Source organism: Rattus norvegicus, chromosome 14, assembly GCF_036323735.1.
Source record: "Rattus norvegicus strain BN/NHsdMcwi chromosome 14, GRCr8, whole genome shotgun sequence".
Taxonomy (NCBI): domain Eukaryota; kingdom Metazoa; phylum Chordata; class Mammalia; order Rodentia; family Muridae; genus Rattus; species Rattus norvegicus.
Window position 1 is genome coordinate 4,312,346 of NC_086032.1, and position 21,928 is coordinate 4,334,273.

Consider the following 21,928-nt stretch of genomic DNA (forward strand, 5'->3'; position numbering starts at 1 on the left):
GACTGCTCTTCCAGAGGTCTTGAGTTCAATTCCCAGCAACCACATGGTGCCTCACAACCATCTGTAATGGGATCTGATGCCCTCTTCTGGTGTGTCTGAAGACAGCTACAGTGTACTTATGTAAATAAAATAAATAAATTAAACAAAAAAGAATGTCTTTTGTCTTAAATGACTAGAGGCTGTGCTCTTGCACACTCCCAGCCAAGGGGGCCTGGCTGTACCAGGGGAGCCATCATGAGCTCAGACCTGAGAGCTTCTCAACCCCATCCCCTAACCTCTAGGGAGGGAAAGGAATTGAAGGTTGACTCAGTCACCAATGCCCATGTAATGAGCTCCCATAGGAACCCAAAACGATGGGCTAGGCCAGGTTCTGTGGGGAGAGACTTCCCACACCAGTCTATAGAGGGTGCACACCCTGAGCCCTGCCTCCATACAGTGAGCTCCACGTAGCTTATGATGAATATCCCAATATAAACTCGCTGGGTTCGGTCCCCAGCTCCGAAAAAAAAAAAAAAAAAAAAGAAAAGAAAAAACAATATAAACTCGCTGTGTCCCTAAAATCCACCCAATACTTTAGCCAGCTAACATGAGGGAAGACTGCAGGAGCTCTGAGTAACAACTGCTCAGTCAGAAGCACAAGCTACAACCCGAGACTTGCAATTAAAATGTAATGTGAGGCCAGGAGAGTTCCATGGATCAGCCTGTGAGGGCTGATGCTGCTGAGTTAAATGACAGAAGAGGTTGGTGCTGGAAACCTCCCTGACCTAGTGTCAGAAATTCTACTCTGAATGGTAAGAGTTAGAAAACAAAACAAAACAAAACACACACACACACACACACACACACACACACACACACGCACAGAGGGAGTGCTGCAGAGATAGCTCGGCAGAGAAGAGCATTGTCTGCACCTCTGGAGGACCCAAGTTTGGTTCCTAGCAAGCACATGGCAGCTTGCAGCTGACTGTAATTCTAGTTCTAGACAATCTGACACCCTCTCTGCCTCTGCTGGCACCAGGTATGCAAGTGGCACACTCAGGCAAGACAGTTGTACACATAGAATAATTCTTGTGTTAAACAAAAACAAATTATTCCTTTAAACAGCATATATGTAGAAATAGGACAGCTGGGCCACATAGAAGGATGGCTAATCCTCTTGTCAGGGCTGGACTTCAAAGCTCACAGGAGAGTGAGGGCACACAAAACAGTGGGAGCAGGCAGGACAGTGGGAGCATAACACTGGGTACTTCTGTAAAGGCATTTCCGATAGGATTAACTCAGAGCGGAAGATCCACGCTGAATGTGGAGGGCTCTGTTCCGTGGGCCTCGGAGTACATGTGGATAGAATGAAGACATGGCGAAGCTCAGGCATATGCTGTCTCTGCTTCCTCTCTGCTACGGCATGAGCTGCTCCCCTGTGGCATGAGCTGCTCCCCTGTATTGTCCCCAGCCCGATGGAAGAACTGAGTCATCCAAACTGCATGCTTTTGCCCATAAACTGAAGGATGTACCTTTTTACTATTGAACTGTACTTTTATATATTTTAGATACGAGTTTCTCTTAGCTGTGTGGTTTTCAAATTCTCCTCCTTCTGTAGTTGTTCACTTGTGGACCATGTCCTTGAGGTTTCAAGAATTTGGTTTTGATGATGAAGCTCACTTATTCCGTTATTTTCTTTTATTGCTTACTACTCCTGATGTGCTCTCTCTCTCTCTCTTCTCTCTCTCTCTCTCTCTCTCTCTCTCTCTCTCTCTCTCTCTCTCTGTGTGTGTGTGTGTATGAAAGAGAGAGAGGAAGAGAGAAGAAACGGAAAAAGGGAGAGGGAGAGAAAGCCCAGACTCCCCCCTCTCCCAAATTCTAAGCTCTTCCACTGAGCTACATCCCCAAAGGTACTGATTCCAGTCCTTTTTCATAGGTGTGTGGAACTCACACGTGTGTACAGGTTCACATGTGAGTGTGTGCAGAGGCCAGAGGTCACCCTGAGATGTCAATCCTCAGGCCTGTCCACCTTGCTTTTATAGCCTCTCACCGGTCTGGCTCTCACCAAGTGGTCTGAATCGGCTGCTCACCGAGTTTGCCAGGGGCGCACTGGGTGTTACCTCCCCCAGCGCTGGGTTGTTTTTTTTTTTTTTGTTTTTTTTTGTTTTGTTTTGTTTTTTTTTTCTTTTTGGGAGCTGGGGACCGAACCCGGGGCCTTGCGCTTGCTAGGCAAGCGCTCTACCGCTGAGCCAAATCCCCAACCCCAGCACTGGGTTTACAAGCATGTCAGTGTGCCAGGACTCTGGGAATCCAACTCCAGTCCCACCGCTTGTGTGGCAAGCACTTTACTGACTGAGTGGTCCTACAGCCTCTCTACTGAGGCTCTGGAAGCTATTTGTACTGGCTAGTTTTGTGTGTCAACTTGACACAAGCTGAAGTTATCACAGAGAAAGGAGCCTCCCTTGAGGAAATGCCACCATGAGACCCAGCTGTAAGGCATTTTCTCAACTAGTGATCAAGTGGGAGGACCCAGCCCCTTGTGGGTGGAGCCATCCCTGGGCTAGTAGTTTTGGGTTCTATAAGAAAGCAAGCTGAGCAAGCCAGGGGAAGCAAGCTAGTAAGCAGCAGCCCTCCATGGCCTCTGCATCAGCTCCTGCTTCCTGACCTGCTTGAGTTCCAGTCCTGACTTCCTTTGGTGATGAACAGCAATGTGGAAGTGTAAGCTGAATAAACCCTTTCCTCTCCAACTTGCTTCTTGGTCATGATGATTGTGTAGGAATAGAAACTCTGACTAAGACACTATTCTTTCCTAGTTTCTTGTAGAGAAATTCTTCTGATATTCTTTTGCAGTTCCAACTTACTCAGAACTGTAGAAGCAAATATTTATCATGTTCTTAGTATATCCAGAGTTTAGATGGTGTGGGTCAGCAGCCCAAGAAACCTGGGGTCAACCCACCTAACCTGACTCCGAAGCGTCAGAGCTCTGCACAAAGCGTCCCCTCCTCTAGGTATTTATTTCTCCGCTGCAGGAAAAGCGTACATCAGCTCTGACTTCACACAGTTAACTCTGCCTGTGTTCTTTGTTCCTTGCCCTTCCCTGAGGTCAGTCCCCTGCCCCACCCTTTCTAGAACTGCCAGGATCTTCAAGCTCTCCAACATACACATAGACTCATCCAAAAGAGGCAAGACAACACCCTCATTCATGACTCAGAGTCCAGACTGGCACACCGCCACCTGTCTTTGACCCTCTCCTCACCCTAGCTATGCTGAGTCTGCCCTTTGGTTGTGACAGTCTTGGCTTTGATAACCAGAGGCAGCTGTGGCACTACCGGGAAGTGAATCCCATTCGGCAGTGTGCCTATAAAGCCCCACCGAGGCTCCCAGGTTTAAAATAGGTCAACTGTCAGTTCCACGCAGCATAACCTTGAGGGGCAGTGCGTGAAATCAAGCAGAGGAGCCTCTCAGGTCTCCCCCGTTGACAATATTGTTACTCAGATGTCAACCTTATAATTATTCTTAAGAACTCTGTTAAAGCGGAGTTACCCTACAGGAACTCAAGCTTCTCCCATGCCCCGCCTTCCCTCCTGTTGATTCCAACTGCCTATCAAATCCATTTAATTATACGTAAGAAACTCCTCTCAACCTCTCCCACTTCATCCTTCCAGTTTCTGCATCCGTCCTGATCTTATCACATCTTCGGTCTACTGACTAATCTCATTGCTCCGTTGATTCTCCCATTGTATTGCAGTATCTCAGGATCCTTAAGGTCAGAGAGCAAAGGTGCTTAGGAGGGAGCCAGCCATATGAAGGCCCCTCATCAACTCCTGTGAAGAGATTCTCTGCACCCTAAGCCCCCCACTGCTTACAGGTTTTTAACAAAAGGCCTGTGGTTAAATAATTAGATCCCACACCATTGGATTCAGGAGAAACCCTTCTGGTCCTACTATGAGGATGACTTAAGGAACATTCCTGGTCCAATCAGGACAAAGTAGACATGTCATCATGACAACACATTTGCAGGCCCGTGCAGAGAGGAGAGGTATTTTGTTGGTTCTTGGCTGGTTTGTTTGTTGAGTCAGGATCTAGTCTAGGTAGCCCCAGGCTGATTCATGGTCCTCCTTCTTCGACCTCCCAGATACTGGGATTACAAGTGTGTGTCACACCAAACCATGCAAAGATATAATACCTTCCTATCACCCATCACAAGAGTGACAACACACAAGACTGTACAGAAAAAGGCAGTCTGGCAAGAGAAAGCAATGATGAATTCACAAAGACCCCAAGAAAATTGTGTTTCATTGTGTGTGTGTGTGTGTGTGTGTGTGTGTGTGTGTGTGTGTGTGTGTGTTTTCTTTTTTTTTCAGAGCTGGGGACCAAACCCAGGGCCTTGTGCTTGCTAGGCAAGCGCTCTACCGTTGAGCTAAATCCCCAACCCCAGTGTGTGTGTGTTTTAATGTATCTTCCTGGGCTGGAGAGATGGCTCAGCAGTTAAGAGCACTGACTGCTGGAGGACTTCCTGAGGTCCTGAGTTCAATTCCTAGTAACCACATGGTGGCTCATAACCATCTGTAATGGGATCTGATGCTCTCTTCTGGTGTGTCTGAAGATAGCTACAGTGTGGTCATATACATTAAATAAGTAATTTAAAAAATGTATCTCTGTGTGTATGTACAATGTGTTTGTGTAAGTGTGGGAATCTGTGAGCAGGTAAGAAGGCAGCCTCCGGCCTCATTCCTGCCTTCCCAGCTTTCTGGAGACAGGAACCCTTGGCTGTCTTCCTCTGCACAGCAGGTCACTGGCCCATCAGAATCTGGGGGCTCTAGTCTCTGAATCCTAGCTTCATGTCAGACTTCAAAGGATTGCAAACATCCACACTGTAACGCCTGGCTTTATGTGGGCTCTGGAGCTTTGAACTCAGGTCCTCATGCTTCTCCACAGCAAGTGCTTTACTCACCTGAATCATCCCCCAGGAAGAGGACAAGTTCATATCTTCCTAAAATGCCGACTTTAGAGGACCCAATACTTTCTTTTGGTTTCTGAGGGTACCAGTGCACACAAGCGTATACACATACAGGGACACACAACATAAACAGAAATAAAGAGTAATTTTAAAAAAAAGTACTCAGTGTGTTAAGGCTCCATTCTTTGGAGGAACGTGGGTTAGCTACTCGTTTTCATAGTTATGGGGGGCATTCTAGCCTGTGTCTGTAGATAGACTCTCTTATAAGCATCACCTGCCAATAAAGAAGCTTATGGCCAATGAGCTGAGGCAGAAAATAGGAGGCGGGGCACCTGGCAGGGATAGAGAGAGTTCTGGGAAAAAGTCAGAGGTCCCGCGGGAGATTCGCTGTAGAACGCTGAGAGAATGGACGTAAACCAGCGAGTACCTGAACTTGGGATAGAATAAAGGGGCAATTCGCTCCAGGAACTCTGAGAAGTCAGACACCAGAAGACAAGGAGAGGAAACCAATCACGTAGCTAAACCCAGGTTCGAATAAAAGTTAAGAACAAGTCAGAGAACAAGCCTAAGCTTCCAGCGAAGGAATTTACTAACAAATAATTAGTTTCAGAGTCATTATTTCTGGGAATTAAGTGGCTGGGAGGAAAAATTTGTTTTTTGTTTGTTTGTTTTTTTACACGTTTCCTGCTCTGACCACTCTCCTTACCAAGTCATTTCCTTAACATACCCACATCCGTTTCATCAGTTAGAATGCCTCATGAACACGGATAAAGAGGCGAGCTTACCCCCCAAATTCAGGTAAGCATGGTGGTACCCCATCAGAGCGAAAATTGTGGGAAAGGTGTAGGTCAGCACACGAGACCTCGTGGGCTTCCGTGACGGTACAGCTGCCTCCTCCTCCTCCATCATCTCCCCAGGCTTCTGCTGTCCCCTCCTCTCCAACCCCTCCCCCACACACATTTAATTTAAAAAAAAAAAGCATTGCTTAAGATGCCCAATTTGTGTAAAAAAAAAAATAGCCCACTACATGTAGAACAAAAGGATCCCACCTAAGATTTCTAGCAGACTTTTAAAGACTTTATTTTGAGTTTAAATTATGTATATGGATGTGTGCGCCCAAGGAGGCCGGAAGAGTTTTTAGAGGGGGTCCCTGCATCTGGAGTTACAGGTGTCAAGAGCCATCTTGGTGGCTGGGAACTGAACTTTGGTTGTCTGGAAGTCCAGTTAGAGCTCCCTCTAACCTCTGAGCTGTCTCTCCAGGACCTTAGTGTTGTTTTGCTTTCCATGCAGCTCAACCCTCTCCTGAATGCCTGCTGTGCAAAGTGCTCCCTGGTGAAACACTACCCTGTACCACACAGGGGAAACTTCTCATGGTTTCTATAACTGCGGCTTAAGGAATAGCATGCTGAGATGGTTGGCCTGGTGATTGTTTCTTTTTTTCCTTTTCTTTCTTTCTTTTTTTCCTGTCAACCTAAAAACAAAGGAAGCAAGCATTTTCCCCAAAATGATTTATCCTAACAACAGCCCTAACGGAGTCTCCTGGGATAGGTTGCTGGGTTCAGAAGTTTATGGAAAACTATTCCGAATTCCTTCTGTTCTCTCCTTCAGTGATGATTTCACTTAAGCTTAACAGTAACAAAGAAACCTCTTCAAGGGAAAACAACATTGAGAGGAAAAGCAGCTCGGAGAATAGCTCAGTCAACATATCTGAGTTGGAATATTAGCACATAAACGATGCCAGGCATTCTTCTAAAGCTGCTTCACAGGGGACACGTGATTCACAGGAGTCTAAAGGAGGGCAATGCTGAGGGAGAAGCACTGTTGTTTTACCAGCGGGTCTTCAGAAATACCCAAATTTTCCACAAGTCCTTGTCGTAAAAATTCATCTATCTCCACTGGAAAATTCCAGGGACCAGCATGCACTGACTTGTATTGTAGCATGAAGCATCATTTGCCTGAGTTTCCGTCACTCACCCAGACACATGACACACAGACATGTTCTCAATCCATAAACCCATACGCTCTTCCTATGTAGGCTGTCCTGGAACTCCTTATGTAGACCAGGTTAGCCTCAAATTCAGAGATCATCCTACATTTGCTTCCCAAGTGCTGGTATTAAAGGTATGTGACACCATGGCTTGGTCATCTTTTGTCATTTTAATTAAAATTAAAAAGTAGTTGATGCCCGATTGCATATAGCCCAGGCTAGCCTTGAATTTGTTGTGTATCCAAAGGTCGCCTTGAATTTCTGATCCTCTTGCCTCAACCTTCCAAGTGCTGAATGACTAGTACCCACCGTCATGATGCCTGCCTTATGTTGTGTTGGGGAATGGGCCCAAGGCCTGTACGTACTGGACAAATATTCTACCGATAGCAGAATATCCCTAGCCTAAAAGGATTTTTTATGTTTCTTTTTTTTTTAAGATTTTATTTATTTTATATAAGTGAGTCCCCTGTCACTCTCTTCAGACACACCAGAAGAGGGAATCAGATTGTGTTGCAGATGGTTGTGAGCCACCATGTGGTTGCTGGGAATTGAACTCAGGACCTGTGGAAAAGCAGTCAGTGCTCTTAACAGCCCCTTATGTTTCTTTTCGAATTTTGCTTTTTCTAATCAAATTACCAGGCAGGAAAATGATTAATCGTATACACTTGGTGTACTTCAGGTAAAGTGAAAGAAGAAAGAAGAGGAGGAAAGCAGGCTTCAGATGCTGTGACGGTAATGATCGAGCTGGCAGCACCAAGAACCGCAGCACATGTCTGCCATCCTTGCACTTGGTGGGGCAGGGAAGGGGGCAGGCAGGAGGATTACAAGTTCCTGGCCAGCCTGTGCTACATACCCACCCAGAAGTAGCTCAGACTGCCCAATGAACCCTTGCCTCGAAATTAAGAACAACGGGAGGCTGGAGATGGCTCAGCAGTTAAGGGCCCTGGTGGCTCTTCCAAAGGACCTGACTTTGGTTCCCAGAACCCGCATTGGGCAGCTGTAACTGCCTGTAACTCCAGCTCCAGGGGATCTGATGGCCTGTGTGGTACCCACACATAAATAAAAATAACAATAACATAACGTAAAACAAAAAGTAAATGAGAAAGACCATCAGCCAATGAGGCTGTGAGATAAGCGGAAATGACATTGTGAAGTAAGCGGAAGTGATACTGTTGGGTAAGCGGAAATGGCATAGGTAAGCGGAAGTGATGCTATTAGGTAAGCGGAAATGACGCTGCGAGGTAAGTGGAAACGACGCTGCGAGGTAAGCAGAATGACACTAAAGCTCCCCAGCACGGCTTAGAGAGCTCCATGCTTCACCCTTTAGAGTCTGTGCGGCAGGCAACACTGAAACTCAGCACCTCTTGTTGCGATGCATAGACTGCACTGCTCATTTGTAGCCGTTAAGAAGGGGAAACTGGGGCTGGAGAGATGGCTCAGTGGTTAAGAGCTGATTGCTCTTCCAGAGGTCCTGAGTTCAGATTCCAGCAACAATCTGTAATGCCCTCTTCTGGTGTGTGTGAGGACAGCTACAGTGTACTTATATAGAAATAAATAAATCTTAAATAACATCTGGTCCAGGTATAGTGAAAACGGGAGAACCAGCGCCGCGGAGTTTGTCACCTGAAGCCCCGTGAAAAATTATAAAGAAAGAATATCCACCCCAGGAAAAACAAAAGCACCTCAGACTCTGGAAAAAAAGATAACAAAAGGTAAAGTAATAAAGGATAAAACTTCATATTTAGAATTTAGAAGTAAAGTCTGGGAGGATGGCCTAGTCAATAAAAGGGCTTGCTGCAATGCGTGAGAACCAGCTTCCGGTTCTGGTACCTAGGTAAAAAGCCAGGCGTGCAACCCAGGCTGTAACCTAGCACTGAGGACGTGGACAGAGATCACTAGGGCTTGCTGGCCGTTTAGTCTGGACGAATTGGTTCAGAAAGAGACCTGCTTAAAAAAACAAGGTGGGAACAAGCAAGGAGCATACCAGTGTCAACCTGATTAAACACTCCCCCACACACCCCATACTGAAAATTTAAATTTAAACAGAAAGAAACTTCCTTTAAAGACTTATTTTGCATCAATACTCTGCAACTTGCCTCAAAGGGCTTTCATTTTTAAATTAACCACTCAAGTAATTTTGTTTCGGAGGGTCTCAGGGTCCCCAGGCCAACTTAGAGCTCCATAAACAAGGGAAGATGGCCTTGAACTTCTAATCCTCCTGCCTTCGTTTTACAAGAGCTGGGATTACAGGCTTGTGCTCCCACACCCAGGACTTCAAGCGTTGCAGGCAAGCACTTTACCAGAGCACTACACCCTCAACTCCTCAAAGGGCTACTCTTAAGCAACACAGACCTTCTGCAAAACAGAACATGCTTTGAATGTACTCATTTGAGTTCTTTCTCGTGCCTGGATTTTTTTTTTCCCCCTTTACTATTAAGTGTGGCTCATTAAGCAAGCCCTCTGGAGAGGGGGGTGCTGTGCAGCTGAGATTGTAGTCTGACCTCAGCAGACAAGTGGCTTTAAAGCTCCAATTTTACATAACCAATATTGTGCAAGCCAGGGACAAGGTCCTTAAAGACCCAACACCTTTACCCTTTTACAGGGTCTTTTGGCTCCAGCTCTAGGAGACCTTCACGTTCCCGCTTCTACCAGGAAATACCAGAGGAAATAAAGTTGTTGGTGAGCCTGACGGTTTATATAGCTGCCCCAGCACAGCAAGGCATGTGTCCTAGGGGCCTTCATGGCGGCTGATGCGAACGCCTGGATAGAAAAGTCAGCTTACTTCTTTTGAGATAGTGTCTCCTTTAGCCCAGGTTTGCCTCCATGACTGTGACTCCTGTAGCACAGGCTGGCCTGAAACTCATATAGCCAAGGACGAACTTCTGATTCCCTCGCCTCCATTACAAATTCTGGGGACACAGGTATACTACCTGGTTAATGTGGTGCTGGAGATCACCCAGGGATTAGTGCATTGCTAGGCGAGTGCTTTACCGACTGAGCTGTAGTTCTAGCCAGTGTACTGGCTATCGCACCTACAGACAGCCCTTGCTTACCCATTCCCAATGTCCGGGCAATGGTATTTCTCCAGCCATCTGTGTGAAGTTGTCCTGAAATAAAATGAGACCTTTTGTGGGTCTCATTTTTAACAGGAACAGCATTCCCAAAGTTACAAGGTGACTGACTCACAGTGAAGCGTTCTGGGAAAACATTTTCAAATTAATATTAATACAGTCGGTCATTTAACATATTCATGAGCCTTTACAAACAATGGGGGAAAGTCAGTGAATACAGACACAGATATCTCTACCTGCCTGGAGTTTATAGTTTCTTAGCCAAGGATAAAAATACACAGGAAAGTAAAAAAAGGTTACAATTTTGTTTTACTTGACACTTTTTATACCTATTTATTCACACGTGTGCATGCTTGAATGCATGTAGTTGCGTGCATCAAAGGAGTGGGCAACTTTGACTCATGAGGTTTTTTTAAAAATTTTTTTGGGGGTTGCTTACTTATTTAAGCCTTTTTTTTTTTTTTTTTTTTTTTTTTTTTTTTGGTTCTTTTTTTCGGAGCTGGGGACCAAACCCAGGGCCTTGCGCTTCCTAGGCAAGCACTCTACCACTGAGCTAAATCCCCAACCCCTACTTACTTATTTAATATATGAGCATACACTGCCGATGTTCTCAGACACACCAGAAGAGGGCATCGGATCCCATTACAGATGGTTGTGAGCCACCATGTGGTTGCTGGGACTCGAACTCAGAACCTCTGGAAGGGCAGTCCGTGCTCTTACCTGCTGAGCTGTCTCTCTAGCCCTGGCCTATGAGTTTTGAGAGCACATGTATGTTTTTGTTTTTTATGACACAGTAGCATGATATCGTCATTTACAGCGGTCATACTCTGGAACCAGAAGATCCACTTAGAAGAAAACTCCCAAGTGTTTTAAGAAAGTTTACATATTTGTGTTATAATACAGGTCCCTTGCTATCCTGGGCCACAGGTGTGAGCTGACCTCCACAGAGAGATAACTTTGCAAAGGTAGGCCTTCCAACAGCAGTCGTGAAGGGTGTGTCAATGCAAACAAAGACCTAGTCTAGTTTCCAGGAGATTCCAGGGACCCTAATTGGCCCAGACCATTGTGAGGAAGGTCAGTGGTTGAACAGAGGACCAGAGACCTGAAAGCCTCTTTGAGAAAATGATTTCTTATTTGACCATGGAGGCCAGGCGAAGGTATACAGTAAAGGATGCCCTGAGATGACTCCTCCTTCTCCCCATCCCCCTCCTCCCTCCCTCTTCTTCTTCTTCCTCCTCTTCTTCCTCCTCCTCCTCCTCTTCTTCCTCCTGTGCCACCAGGCTGGCTTGATACCCATCATTGCTCTGTTGGAAGGTGGGGCCTCTAATGAAGCAATTAGGGTTAAATATGGTGATAAGGAAAGAGGATTGGCCTGTGGGGATTGGTACTTAAAAGAAAAAAACATGGGGGCTGGAAAGACGGTTCAGGGGTTAGGGACACTTGCTGCTCTGGCAGAGGACCCAGGTTCGATTCCCAGCACCTACATGATGGCTCACACCCACCTGTAACTCCAGCTCCAGGGGTTTAGAAACCCTCTTCTGGGAGGCACATGTGTGGCATATGGATATGCAGACAAAATATCCATGCCATAAAACAAACGTTTAAAAAGGAAACAAAGACAGCCTTACAGCAGCAGTCTCTTACCTACTTGTCCCAAAGCACCGTTAGGAAAAGAGGCATTGGAGACACAGCAAGAAGGTTGACTGTAGCCCAGGCCAGACCAGGCTAGACCAGGACAGATCAGGCTAGACCAGTACAGGACAGGAGAGGCCAGGCTAGGCCAACAGCCCTTAGCAAAAATCAAACTTGCCAGACCACTGAGCTCACACTCCTCAGCTTCCAGGATACTGAGAAAATAAATTCCTGTGGGTTAGGTCACCCAGTCCATGCTGTTTATAATGGCAACCCAGGCTGACTAAGAGAGGAGCCATGCAGATGCTCCCAAGAGGCCCGGAGAACAGACAGGCTGGACAGGGACAGGGCAATGTAGAGAAAGGAAGGTGGGAGAGGTCAAGGGTCAGCAGGTCAGCAGGTCAGTTCAGGACTTGCCTTTTACACTGGGTTCAAAGGAAGGTCCTTGGAGCCTTTAGCAGGGCGGAGGGACATGTTTTCAGACGGCACGCGCTTCTGCAGTATTTGACTTGTGTGTGTCTGTGAACACGTGTTGCTTGTGTAATCAGGAAACCTACATAGAATACACAAACAGACAGGAGCTATGGACATCAATGCCAACATGCGGGGGAGGGGGAGGAAGTGCAAGAGGTAGGAGGGAGGGAGAAAGAGTGCAGAGAGGTTGAAGCTGATTGGAAGGGAGCGGCAGCCCTCCACCCTGGCAGTCTGTGAACACAGGTCCCTGCCATGCCTTCTGGCTCTGTCTTCCCTCTAAACTCCTATGGCTTTGTGTCTGCCAAAGGAGAGGAGGCCAGGACAGAGGGTGAGGATGGATGAGGAATGAGAGCATAAGGTGGTCTGGACTGGGAACCGTGTGTGTGCGTGTGTGTGCGTGTGTGTGCATGTGTGTGGAGTTACAGGTGTGTGTGTGTGCGCGCGTGCGTGCATGCGTGCGTGTGCTTGCCACAGTTCATGTGTGGAGGTCATGCTATATGTGGGTCAGCCGTTTTTATCACCACGTGAGTCCAAGAGATTGAACCCAGGTTGCCGAGTTTGGCTTTACCTGCTGAGAAGTCTTGCTGGCTGGCCTTCCTGGTCTCCATGCAGGAGTTTAATAAACGTCTCTTAAAGGCATGGATGAGAAGCCAGAGGGACGATTTAGTCAGTAAAGTGTCTACCTGGCAAGTGGAAGGATCCAGACTCGAACTCCAGCCCCTACTTAGCGCCAGTTCTAACAAGGTCTGGGCAGTGCACTTGTGACCTCAGTGCTAGCGAGGTGGAGTGCAGATGCATCTGTTTCCTGGGCAGCTGGCATAGCTGAATCAGCAAGATCCAGGTAAAAGGAAAGGCGCTCTCTCAAAACCTTAAGGTTGAGCATGGCTGGCAAGATGGCTCAGCTGGTACACGTGCCTACCTCCAAGCCCAAAGATATGAGTTCAGGCTCTGGGACCCACATGGTGAAAGGAGAGGAGATGAAAGCTGTCTTCTGATCTCCACACATGCTCTGTCATACATGTACACACACAGACATACACATACAGACACACACACACACACACACACACACACACACACACACACACAAAGAAAAATGTAATTTTAAGAAATGTAGGAGTCTGTGAGGCCCTCAGTTCACAGTAAATACCAGAGACTCATGTGGTCAAAGCAAAGTGCAGAACGGCAGGTGCACTGATTCGGGCAGAGAAACAGCTCTGTGAGCCCTACCGAGTACCCCTCCCTATTCCTAAGTACTAGGGTGGGGTAGGGGGCCAGCCTGAAGTCATCTAGCCTGTGCTGTCACTTGCGTTTCTTTTTCTCAACAAATGCAGTATGGGGGCTCATCTCTCTGTTTTGCATCCTGCTTACTTTCAAGATTATCAAGGGAAGGCCTTGCAGGCAACCTTGGCTATTAGTAATTGTCTACCCTAAACTTCTAGTTTGGGTTGGAGCTTAGCTTAGCAGAGGTTGGGTGTGGCAGATGCCTAGACTAGCCAGCAGGGGTCTATCCTTTTCTGTTGATTCTTCTAGAACTTAAATTAGCTTGAGGCACTGTTGAAAGTGAATTATCATAGTCATTTCTTACAACACCAACTGAGGAAGGACACACAAGGGTGGCATCTGGCCTCCACATGCACATACGTGCTCCCATGGATTCATGCACACAGCACATGTGTGTGCATGCTTGTGTGTGTGACACACATATGAATGAACTAAGGCTAGGACTGAGTTGGTAGAACATTTGCCCAGAATGCAGTAAGTTCTGGGTTTGATTCCCAGTTTATAAACTGAGCAAGGAAGTATACACTTATAACCACAGCACCCAGGGATGAGAGGCAGATGTGTTAGGAGTTCGGGGACATCCTTCACTCCAGAGCAAGTTCAAGGCTAATTGGGACTCTGTCTTCAAAAGAAAATAGTAAACTTGGTGTTGTGTGCATGCCTTTAATCTCAGTACTCAGGAGGCAGAGGCAGGCAGATCTCTGAGTTCAAGGCCAGCCTGGTCTACATAGTGAGCTCCAGGTCAATCAGGGCTACATAGAGAAACCCTACTTCAAGAACCTATCAACCAAACAAAAAACAAAACACTAAAAGAAGAGGAGGGGTAAGGGGAGAAGGGTGGGGGAGGAGGGAGAGGAGGAGAGGGAAGGAAAGAATAATCCTAACCTGCTTTTCCTCCTTTGTAGACACAGCTGAATTCTAAAGGGTTCTAAAACCAAGCAGTGGGCGGGGTAGGAGGTTGATTGTCATATAATGAGATGATAATCAGTTTGTTGCAAGGTCTTTTTACAGTTTTAAAATATAGCAAATCAAGCTGAAACTCCAAGGTTGAGATTTTACATTTTCTCAGACAGCTGTTTCTAGGTGTGGACTGGGAGGTCAAAGTGCAAAGGTCAGGTGGTGTGCTCTCTTGAAAGACAGATTCACTCCCTTCCTTTAGTACGTGACTTGATGAGCCGCAGGGAAGGGAATGATGCTGTCTGTGTCCCTGAGCAATACAGACTTCCTAAGCATCACCCGTACCTCCCTTCCACTTTCAGGAGCATCACGGATGAAAGTGTCCTCTTTCCCCTTGTTTTTTGAAGGATCATCTTAGTCATCTGCTCTATGAACCTGAGATTTTTATGGCTCCCCTAGTTTTCAAGTAGGGCACACACATAGACACACACATGTACAAGTACATACATACACATGCACAAGCACACATACATGTATATGCACACACACATGTACCAGGGCATACAAGCACACACACAGAGGTACATGCATACACAAATGCACAAGCATGCACACACACACACAGATACTCAGAGGCACATGTACATACACACATGCACAAGCACATACATATGCACAAGCACATATACATGTATATGCACACACAAGCACAAGCATGCACAAACACACACACACACACACACACACACACACACACACACGCCTGATATATCAGCTCTAGGAATCGTTCTTTGTAGTCATTCTTTAGAAATGTGTCTTGGGGCCGTTGTCCAGATGGACCACTGGGCCTGACCCAAGTTTGGAGTACTAATTATAAATAATCATAGCCAACTAAAGAGGGTTCTTAACATTTCAGTGTGTGACAGCCCCAATGTGCTAAGCAACGTAAACAAACCCATAAGGGTGAAGCGCTTGTCCTTGGGAGCAAGGCTAGGCCAGGCCTTCCTGCCCAGTGTGCATTCCCTCACCTAGACCGGTCTGTTCCCGTCGCCTTGTCTTCCAGGTTTATGTTTATGCTTGTAATAGACACAAATCGTAAATATTTCAGACACACTGGCCGTGTGTTGCTCTGAGGGGTTTCTTTTGTGTGACCGCATCTTACCTTCCCCGATGTGCTCTGAGGCCATTAGCACCAGCAGGTTCATTCTACAGGCAGCGAAGCGAAACTCACCTTGCTGACTGATTTTCCAGGAGGAAGTTGTAGTCGTCTAAACCTAACCACCATGCCTGTGGCTTCTCAGAGCCAGTGGCAAGGGGCAGGTGGTTACACTGTTGGGAAAAGGCCACTTATTCACAAGGAATAAAGTCTGAGGCCAAGAATATTAATTTAGGATTGCAGCCACTACAGACTCAGTGGAGCAGGGTACCTTAGTACCTGTGATCCGTGGATGGAGCTCACACAGTGTTTGTCACTCTGGCTGGGGGAAGACACCACCCGGGGGATGCGTCACTGGCTAATTTTATTCTGCAAATGGCAGAATAAGTGTTTACAACATTTGAAAACATTCCCGCCCTTTTCCTGGCTTCCTTGGAGTTCCTTCCTTAGGTCTTGGCCACTATTGACTCTAATTTTAGTCATCGCAAGTGAGGGAAATCTGCTAATAGTGACTATACGTGAACTGTGTGCTAATGTGAGCTGTGCTGTTATCTTCTCAAGGTTTCTCTCGCTTTTATAAGGGGTTCAAAGGTAACATACACATCACATACTACACATACTTCCACATACCACACACATACATACCCCATCACACATATACACACCACATACCCATACACACATAACACACATATACATACCACACACACTACATATACATATGCACACACACTACACATATACCACACACATACACACCACACACATACAACACAGCACATAACATACTTGTATTATACATACAGCACACATACACACCTCCCCTATATACCACACCACACACTCATATACACCACACACACACCACACATACATACTCACACATACCACACTTACACACACAGACACTAATTCACATACAGATTCCACCCCGACAACCACCCCCACTAATACACAGACAGTACACATATTCCTCCCCCCCGCTCTCGCACGCGTTCCTCCTGGGGGCTCTGAAATTCACATCTGTCAGGAGCACATTGGCCAGCAGGGCTGAGAGAACTGCACTGTAATCCCAAGATTCCTTCATCTCTGTTCCAAGCAGTTCATTCATAGGGCCCGGCCCCTTCCCCTGCACAGACCACAAACATGTCTTCCTGCCCTATCCCAGATGCCAACTATGGTGACTACCCAGAAAAAAAGCAGTGCAGGAAGAATAAAGGTCAGAGCAGTGTAGCCGCCTGCTGCTGCCCGGGCTGTGACAGCCTGGGAATCCGCCCTGAAATGCCGTGCTGAGAGAAAAGCCACATCTGCCCCAAGGGGCCTGCGAAGGATCCAGCATTTGCCTGCTCCCACCTCTCTGCATCTGCTGAATGCCAGCCTGCACCACACTGACTCTCCTCGAACAGTCCCGACAGAGTGCCCTCATTTCCCAGTAAGGACACCACGCCTTCAGCATTTAATGAGGGAACATGACTGCGGTACCTTGGGTGGGTTGCCCTTTCCTAACAAGTAGTACAAGGGCAGATGTGGAGACAAACTAAAAATATCTGATGCTGAAACATGGGGGATCCTAGCTCTGGGCATATTAATATAAGTGGATATTCACGCTCACTTCAGAGTTGCTGACAGACAGAGCCCAGTCACTGCTCTGTATTTGGAATAAAAGAGTGTAAAGTCTGGTGTCCTGTGCAGACCCATTTCCGTTCTGCTGTGTGGGTGCTTTAGACAGATTGCCTAGCCTCAGTTTTCCCAACTGGAAGACGGGCACGATTCCTGTTGATGTAAACCAAGTGCAGCTCTTTCCTCAAATGAAATAAGAGTTTATTCTGAGGCAAGTAAGGGTGTCTCTGTGACTCGGGCACATGGAGTCAGCTCACCCGGAGTAGTACATCTCTGGCTTGCCCTGACTAAGGCTTCTCAGCGTGAAGCGGTTTCATGAGCTTTAGACATAAAAGAAAGTCATAGTCAGGATACTTACCATATACTTGAGAGGAGCATCAGGTACATGAGTTACAGAAAACAGGGTTTTAATTTTCAAGATTTTACGTGTGTGTGTGTGTGTGTGTGTGTGTGTGTGTGTGTGTGTAGTATGGAATATGTACATGTATGTGCACATGCCCCTGTACCTATGGAGTCCAAAGGAAGACACAGTTGGGTGTCCTGTTCCATTCTCTGCCTTATTTCTATAAGGTAGTGTGTCTCACTGAATCTGAGGCTAGGTCTGGGTCAGCATGTCCCATAATCCTCCTGTCTCTGGCCCCAGTGTGGAGGATTGCAGGCATGTGTGCGAACACACTCAGCTTTGTACATGGCTTCTAGAGACTATACTTAGCCATGTGTGGTGACACACACCCAGTTTCCTACACTCAGGAATCCAAGCATGGGGCCAGCCTGACTTAACATTGGGACCTCATCAAAAACAATACACGTCATAAAGGAGTCGGCAGTATACCTCAGAGGTAGAGAATGCACTTAGCGTGCAAAGAGCCTGGGTCTGATCCTCAACATCAAAATTAAAACCAAACTACAGCAACAAAAGTGGGTTAAGTAGGTCACTGGTGTCTGCTGGTCTTGACCCTTGTTCCAGCCTGTCCCAGCCTCCAGCAGGTACACCTCTCTAGGAAAGCCACAGCTGGCCAGGCCTAGACAGGGCCGCTCTGTGCGGCAGTCCAGAGTTAGAGGACATTCGGGAACGGTTTTGTTCCCTTCTTTTGATGAAAGGGCTTTTGCTTTGTCCGGCCTTTGTTTGGGGAGTTCAACTAATAAAGGGGCTATTTTGCTGGGATGAATCACTGATGAAAAGTCCCGCTGGGATCGGCGGGAGGACAGCCCTCTGGCCTCTCTTCAGCAAGGTAAGTGGGAACAAGGGCTGGGCGCTGGCGTCAAGGGCACTCTGGAGTTTGCTGCCATCAGCGACTTGAAGGGTCTGGTTACTGGTTAATGTGGAAACCAGGGGAGGGAGGTAGTTACAAAAGGCAGAGACTTACAATAGAAAGCCCTGCTTTATACCCGAAAACTTCCATACAGCAGGGCCTGCTGGCCACAAATTCTAAACAATAAACTTTCTCTGCCTGTTCCTGGGTTACTTAATTCCCATTACTAAAACTGGGACCTCTACAATGACATGAAGCTTACCTTTCTGAACTGAGAAAGCCAATCTTGTGTTCAGGGTGGGAAGGGGATGGTAGGGGGTGGCGGGCATGTGTTCTCTAAGACTCTGTAGGCTTCACTTAAACATGGACTATTTAAACACACCGGAGGGGCTTGAGATGTAGAGTCCTCACCTAGCGTGCACAATGTCTCTGCTCCACCTACACCACTGAGTCTGTGGAGTTTGCTCTGCTCATTTGTAGCTCTGTCACTTGGGAGGGGGAGACAGGAAGAGTCCATTTTCAAGGTCTCTTGGCTACACTGTGAGTTAGAAAGCAGCTTGAACCACAGAAGACCCTTGTCTCAAAGCAAAATAAAACTTCAAAGTCCTTTTTGTCAGTGGCTAAGGGTCCACCCACTGTTTGCCAAGGATGCTCAAGGGTCAGATAAAACCAGTTCTTCAGATGGACACTCAAGGAACTTGAGAAAGACAAAACATTCTTCAGCCAAAACATGTCTGAGCTGCTGTCCTCGTATCTGGTGCGCTTGACCCTAACACAGTCACAAGGATTCATGGACTCACGGGACCCTGGGGCCCGGTTTCTTACTGTGTTTGGAATCTAAAGGAATCTTTAGATGAATCCGCATCTTGCAGTTCCGTTTCTTTCAGAATGTTGCTGTGTGCAAACGGAGCCATGGGGGTGGCATTTAAATCAATTGACCGTGAGCTCTTACGAATTCAGGGGCATTATTAAGAGCTGATAAAGTTAATAGAAACTGAGTAAGAGGAAAGGCAGCCCTTGATGCTGTTGGAGGGATCTCGCGCCCATCAGTTCTGAGTGATTAGACAGCAGATGCCTGGGGCAGAGCGGCCAGCACCCAGCTTTGGATGTGGTTGCCGATTACAGTCTCTGTAGACCGGCTCTTCGCTGCAAGCCAAGCGAGCCGTGGCATCCTGCCATTCCTACTGTTTACAGTCAGCTTTGGAGAGCTGGAGGGATGGCATTTCAGTCATTGAGATGTTTACTATGTAACCCTGAGGCCAAGGGGTCAGACCCACAGCACCCACAGAAACCGACCACGGTGGAGTGCTCTGTGGAAGTCTAGCCTAAAGCATGACTTCCAGGCTCAGCAAGAAGAGGCCATGTCTCAAAAAATAATAAAGTTGTGGGCTGGTGAGCTGGCTCATGGGGTAAAGGTTGCTTTGTAACCTGAAGGCCTGAGCTCAATCCTACGATCTCACATAAAGATGAAGAATGGATTCGACTCTGACCTGTGCACGTAGGCTGTGCCCCATGGCACCCACCCCCACCATGAACAAATAAACAGTCAAAGACAATTAACAACAACAACAACAAAAACAACAAAAGATTAAGGAAGACATCCCATGCCAACATCTGGTCTACACACACCCATCAAAAACCCAGCATGAGAGTCCTTCTCTGTGATTAATATTGTCAATAGGTAAAAGCAAAACGAAACAGGGTCTCACTACCTAGCTGCACCTGGCCTGGACGTAGTATCCTGACCTCACAGCGCCTGCCTCTGCCTCAGCACTGGGATTAAAGACACGCACCACCACACCTGAGAAGTTCAACATCCAAAGCTCAGTTGGAGAAAGCCCCAAAGCTGTCATCTCTTTACATCATGACCGTCAATGTGAACGCATATTCCACATCGTAATAAAATATCATGAAGAAAAAAAAAAGAGATACGTGTTCTAGCTCATGAAGCAAAAATCCTGAGACCTGGCTTGCTGACGTCACCATCTGGACTCTGTGGCGCCCTCTTTAAAATACTGAACCTAAACAGAACAGTAAAAACAAACCGGGTGCTCCACCAACTTGAGGTGCTTACTGAGCTGCAGAAGGGCAAGCGGGAGGGAGACACCGGAAGTACTGGCCTGGCTGGCTGGAATGCATGCTTCCCAGAAGCTCACTGGATGCACTCTGGTCCTGTGCGTCCTTTGGGGGAAGCTGTAATGTAGTATCACCAGTGTCTACACATTCCCATTTCCTCCTGCCTGCCTCCAGGAAACCAGGGCCCCTGCCTTCCTGGAACATGGACTCTCCTGTATCATTTAAGCGCAAGCAACTCGGGTAAATACCACGAGAACTGGACGGTGTGCAGGACATGGCTTGTGTGGCTGTTCTGATTTTCCAAGCTTGACCTTTCATAAACCTTGTACCTCAAGTCCTTCAGGGAAGAGAATGGACAGCCAGCATGCAAACATTTCCTAACTCAACGACAGTGGCTACTGACCTGTTAATGCTGCACTGTTTCTAAGTTCTCCAATGTGCAGAGGTGTATGCCCCTGGGCGTGTGCCGTTTCTCCCAGAATGCCATTTTAAATGTGGAGGAAAACATCCGTGTAAGCCCATCTTCCCCCAACTGTCAGAAGCTTCCAGGATATGTTTAATGGACAGAGAGAAGTCTAGTGACTCTGTGAGAGTCCACTCTGACAGGAAAGGACAGAATGCCCATCAGTCCTCTGCTCTTGCCAACTGTAGTGATTATATCTATATAATCCACACCAGCCTGACAGATGCAAGTCTTGAGGCCAGCCTAGTCTGCCCAAGCAGTTCCAGGTTAGCTAGGCTATGGAGAGAAGACTGGGAATGGAGCTCAGTGGGTAGAGTGCCCGTGTACACAGAACCTAGATTCCATCCTCAGTGCAGCCGAAACCAGGAGTCATGGTGGTAGAACCCAGCACTCAGGAGGTAAAGAGCCCGAGGTCAACATGCGCTTCAAGATACACTGTCTACAGGACGGGCAGAGACAGGAAAGAGAAAGTGACCCCACCAAAGAAAAAAAGAGGGATGGAAAGGAGGGAGGGAGGGAGGGAGAGAGGGAGAGGCCACCCTGTGGAAGCTACCGTAAGCTACCCCGCTAATGTCTAAATAGGTGGCAGGCTGATTCAGACATTCCACGAGTTAAAGAATTAAAGCTACAGCAGAGAATCCCCTCACTACTCCTCCTCTTCCTCTGTTGTGGTAAAAATTAAAAAACGGTGGAACCAGTTCCCGCGTGTACCCTGGTGGTCGCTAGTTCCGGCTCCAACAGGCCATTGGAACTAGTGCTAATTCATCTCAAATTAGTATCTCTCCTGGTACTAGTAGTTATTAGTATCTACACAATAAACCTACAACCAATTGATAAGGATATAAACCACCCACCTAGATAAGATATAATTTGTCCATCTAGACAACACAAAATCCTATACACATCCATCCCTTAAGAATAGTCTTAGCGTCCTGGGTTCGGTCCCCAGCTCCGAAAAAAAGAAAAAAAGAATAGTCTTAGCAGGGTTGGGGATTTAGCTCAGTGGTAGAGTATTTGCCTAGCAAGTGCAAGGCCCTGGGTTCACTCCCCAGCTCCAGGAAAAAAAAAAAAAAAGA

At 47.0% G+C, this 21,928-nt stretch overlaps 1 long non-coding RNA gene across 4 annotated transcripts; it reads left to right on the forward strand.

Moving 5' to 3' along the window:
- Positions 1 to 8,012: 8,012 nt before the first annotated feature.
- On the forward strand, positions 8,013 to 17,137 carry LOC120096556 (uncharacterized). Of its 4 annotated transcripts, XR_010057423.1 has the most exons (4): positions 8,013 to 8,167; positions 8,508 to 8,638; positions 10,901 to 10,962; positions 16,609 to 17,137. It is a non-coding gene; the product is annotated as an uncharacterized LOC120096556 (long non-coding RNA). The 4 variants fall into 4 exon arrangements; XR_005493107.2 differs by having other exon boundaries at positions 8,013 to 8,638; XR_010057424.1 differs by lacking the exon at positions 10,901 to 10,962.
- The last annotated feature ends 4,791 nt before the right edge of the window (positions 17,138 to 21,928 follow it).